This window comes from Myotis davidii, unplaced genomic scaffold (assembly GCF_000327345.1).
Source record: "Myotis davidii unplaced genomic scaffold, ASM32734v1 scaffold99, whole genome shotgun sequence".
NCBI classification, from domain to species: Eukaryota; Metazoa; Chordata; class Mammalia; order Chiroptera; family Vespertilionidae; genus Myotis; species Myotis davidii.
In genome coordinates, this window is record NW_006291015.1 from 118,195 (window position 1) to 123,514 (window position 5,320).

Here is a 5,320-nt window from a genome sequence, read left to right on the forward strand (position 1 = left end):
CTTGACCTTTTCACTTGAAAATTAACTTCTCTGATAATCAGTCTTTTTGCTTTGGAATTTAGTAAAATAATAACACAATGACACATAATTGTGTAATTGGTATTAACTTTAAAGGAAACTTGAATTGATCTAGGGCTACTGTTTCATGCCAGGGTATTTAGTCTTTTCAAAAGCATTTTTTGTTGTTGTTACCCTTTTCTCTAGTGCATGAGTCATACATGCTTACAGCAATAGAACATCAAATAGACCAAAAAAAAAAAAAAGGCATTCAATTGTTGGAGCTCTAAAAATTATCAAAGACTCAACCTTTTGCAACTCAGTTATAGGAGGAGAGAAGTTATTAACTGGTATTTGAATACATGTGAGTATCTTATTTGTAGATTTCATTCCGAGAAAAATTATTACTTAGAAAGTTTAAATGAATATGGTGCAGTGTCTTGGCTAGAAGAATAACATGCATGCAATTCACAGAGGTTGTGGGCTCTGAAGGATAATTTGTTTCTCAGTCACTATGACTTTGCATATTAGAGATGGGAAATATAAAAACCTAAAAGAAACAAACAAAAGGATGATAAAGTATATTGCTTAAATTACACCAAAAGTCTCAGGAAAAATGAAAATGAGAGTAAGGATTTCTCCTCCACCAAATTGCATGGAATTTTAGAGCTTTTTTCTATTATCTTTTTAAAAAATCATCATTTGGAGTTAGAATTTAATTCACTGAATGTTTAAATAATGTAATATAGGCAACTCACAAATTAATCATCAGGGACCTGCAGGATAAAGGAACTTCCAATCTTTCATTATTTTGACAAGAAATTATATTTTTAGATGAAGTGAGTCTACTTTCTCATCCTTAAATTTAGTTCATTGCATCAATTTTATAAACAAAGAAAAAAATCTTAGTTGCTAATAAAACTGTTGACTGTTTTATGTTGGATTTCTTCTCATTTCTCCTCTTATCCAGAGTTGAGTGTGCTACAAAGATAAAAGGAGGTTGGTAAGAAAGGAGTATAAATATACAGATAATCTGCCTGTAAAGATTTTTAAATGAATCATCCTTTTTCTAAATAGTTCTGTCAAGATGTCTGGCTAATTTAAGAAAACAATATCTAGAAATACTGCATGGTAAAATGGAAAATGTGTACAGTATCCAAGGAGAATTTATATTTGTAAAAGATAAATATGTCATGCTTCTGTAAAATTCAAAATAATAATGTATACTGTCCCAATAACTTCAAAAATGTTACAAAACTTCATAACAACATATATTCTGATCTAATATTAAAGAAAGATTAAAAATTAGAAAACCTTTTAATTGGAGGAGGGCTTATGAAGAAATTGCCATTTTAACTGTAGCCATTGCTGTGGTAAACAAGATTTACTGCTTCTATTTTATTTATTTATTTTTAAATTTCAAAAATCAAAGACAAACTCTTAAGTAATATATGTGTATGATGCTATCTCATTTCCATTTCCCTTAAGCAATATCTTCTTTATTATTTGATTGCTCTTATACTTGTCTTAACAGGTGTTTTCATTCTGTTTCACTGTTAAAGCTAGTTTTGGGTTAATCGTGACGGAAGTAATGAATGTACTTAAGAATGCAGTCTTGGGGTCCTAAGTGGCTCAGTTGGTTGGAGTGTTGTCTGTACACCGAAAGGTGGAGAATTCAGTTTGCAGTCAGGGCATATGCCCAAGCATGAGTTTGATCCCAAATCTGTCAGAGCATGTGCAGACAACTGATCAATGTTTTCTCTCAGATTGATGTCTCTTTCTCTCTCTCTCTCTCTCTCTCTCTCTCTCTCTCTCTCTCTCGCTCTCTCTCTCTCTGCCTTTTCTTTCTCTAAAATCAATTACTAAAGAAAAAGAAAAAGGAATGCAGGATTGAGATAATATCAGATTATTAGCATTGTTGAAAGTAATTGTGCCTTTACTCACTTATTGAGATATTCCTCAGACCTATTGGCACGCAGAATTCTATGTTTCCAATTTGGGTGAAAGGGAAACCTGGGAGCCTGGGTTATGACAGGGTTGCCATCGCTGGAAGAGTGGGCTTCCTTACCTGAATTTCAATATCAACACCCATTCAAGTACTTATTCTTAATGTAGAATAACAATAATTACATTAAAAAGAGCTTAAGGACCTCCTAACATGTCCTTCGATAATGCCTAGAGTAGTAATGGTGAACCTATGACACGTGTGTCAGAGGTGACACACGAACTCATTTTTTTGGTTGATTTTTCTTTGTTAAATGGCATTTAAATATGTAAAATAAATATCAAAAATATAAGTCTTTGTTTTACTGTGGTTGCAAATATCAAAAAAATTTCTATATGTGACACGGCACCAGAGTTAAGTTAGGGTTTTTCAAAATGCTGACACTCTGAGCTTAAAAGGTTCGCCATCACTGGCCTAGAGTGTTCATGGAATAGAATTTATTTCTTTATAGACATTTCACGCCATTTGAGTATTTCCAATGGTTTTAAAGATTGCTTACAAAATATAACTGGAGCTTATCAGTTCAATAAGGCTAGGTCACTTTATTTAGAGCAAATTATAAGGTTAGGCATTATAGGGCATTAAATTTTTAAAAAAACAACAACACAATTGCAGGGAGTGAATGGACATTTTGATCATGAATCAATTGATCCATGGGCCATAATTGGAGAAATGCTTGGGTAAAGCAGTAGATCCAGGGAAGGTTTCTGGAAATGGGAAAAAAATGAATATATAGATTTAGATAAATGATTCTGAAAAAAAAGAAGGTTAAGAGACAAGTAGTAGGAATAGGGAGAGATATAAAGAAGATAAATGATTTATAAAATTGGACCATTACCGACTACACAGAATTTGGTTGGTGACAGGTATCATGAAGAAAAACAAGATAGATCTCAAAAATCTTTAAGCTATCTGTTTTGTGATGATTTTTTTTTTGGTAAACGTTGGCATATTTTATTTTTCTACCTGGACCCAAATCTTCTGCATGTTTCTAAGTGACAACTTATACTAGATCCTTAAGACATATTTTAGTCAGCAAATTTTCTTTTCCAGAAAACCTTTGGTTTATTTATGTTTGTTTCTTTTAATTTTGTTGATTGTACCCCCCCAATTTCTTAATAATCATTATATTCTTCATTTAGAAAGTATAAATAAATGTGGTATATATTCTGTTAGAAAGAAAATACAAAACCTTAATAAAGTCACCTGAATTAATATACATATTTAAAAGACTGCTTTTCAAATGTGACCGAGTGCAGAAAGATACTAAGAAGTGTTGTACTGAATAAGAATCATGATCATTATATCAACCGTACTGAGCGTGATGCTTCTTTTTTCTGCAGTTGATTACTGTTTTCTGCTAAAATAACCTCAATTTCTGCTTTTGTTTAAAAATCCCATAATGAAGTCACTATATCCAGTGAACATTCTTGATACTATAAGTTTAAAATGTTACCTGCATTTATTATTTCATCATAGATTAATAGTATTGACATGGATCTCAGGATATCATTAATGCTCAAAGGGTTGTAGTGTCAGTAAAGAAAAGCAAAGATACCATTTGATTTTCAAATTAAATTTTTAATAGTGGCAGCTCCTTGTCTGTGAATTTTGTTCTTCCCAGAGGAGGTCTATTTTAAAGATTTATTTGACTTAATTCTTAGTTGATTTACATTTATTTTTGGCCTTTTATGTTTTCTAGTTTTCTTGCTCATTGAACTGACAATTCATGTGTGGCCCTACCAGTACCCTTAAGAGGCATTATTTATGAGTGAACACTTAAGCTTTGAGTAGGGCAAATGTATGTGTGAAACTGACAATAGTTTGCAAGGCTATTGAATAAAACATGTGACATTTCCAAAATGTTTTTAATGTCAATAGAGGCATAGGTTCAATATAATTTTTAGAATTTCTCAATTTAAAATAAAACCTCTAAAATCTATGTCTTTAAAATATAATTGAAAACAGTTTCTTTAAAATGTTATCACAGATATTAAATGGAACATCTTTAAAATTAAACTAGTGAACTGGTGCATGAATTCGTGCACATTGAAAGGAAATTAATTAGAATGTGGCTGGTGGGATGAGACTGGCTGAGACCGGCTGGACATGCCCTGGAGCCAATCTCCTATGGTCCCTCCCTGGCATCTGTGGAATGAGCAAGGTCCCTTTGGCAGGTGGGGTCCCTCGGCCTGGCCTGCAGGGATTGGGCTGAAACCAGCTCTCTGACATCCCTCGAGGGGTCTTGGAGTGCGAGAGGGCACTCTGCAAAGTGGCTAATGCAAATGCAAGTGTGCAATAAACCAGATTCGCTGCACCCTGGTGGTCAGTGCGCATCATAGAGATTGATCTGATGGTTGGACACTTAGCATATTAAACTTTTATATATATAGTTACATACATTTGCCTTTTCTTTTTGAACACAACTATTCTATAAAAATAAGGCATCTTTGGTATTCTGCCACAATCTTAAATATGCTTAAGGAGAAATTTCTGGAGTTGGTCTTTGTTTCCAAAAAACATTATTTTTTTCTTCTCTCAGCTTTGTTTTCTGTACAATAACATAGCCCTTCTGACGGCTTTATCTATATCACTCTTGTTTCTATACAATATTTATAATGAACTTTTCAAAAATGTTGTTTGACAACAGAGGCTCCAAAGATTAATTATTATTTCTTCACAAGGTGTAATGAATCACAATGAACAAAGCCTCCTCCTCCTTTTCCAGTCTCACCAGTTGTCTTAATCTATACCCTCAGACATTTGTAACACGATGCTTGCTCTGGCAGAAATAACTCTTCTCTTCTCTTTTAGTGGAAAATGCTAACTCATGTATTAGTCTTAAGTTCAGCCTTGCCTGGTGTCCCGGCCTGGACAAAATTATTGGGTATATGTACGCACATCAGATCATTTCTTTCTTTGTTCACCCTTTTATTTCTAGAAGCCAACACAAAGTATGACATAAACACTGAATTAATATGTATGGAATGAATGCATAATGAACTTTTAATTTTAAGGCAGCAATTTTTATAATGTATAGATAGAAACCTAGAAAAATTGATGTCTAAATTCTAAAATATATAAATAAAAGCCCCAATTTTTCATATTTCTGAATAGGTATCATTAGAATATAATTTATGGCTAAGATGAATTTATGTCTCCTATATACTAGTTAGATAATTCTGAGCAATGGGTTTCTAGATAAAAACTTTAGCTTCCTTATCTCTAAAATTGGGAAAATAAACATACTCATTGTTGAGGAGGAGGCTATTAAGAGTATTAGATGAACAATGTATGTAAGTACTGAAAATAATGTCT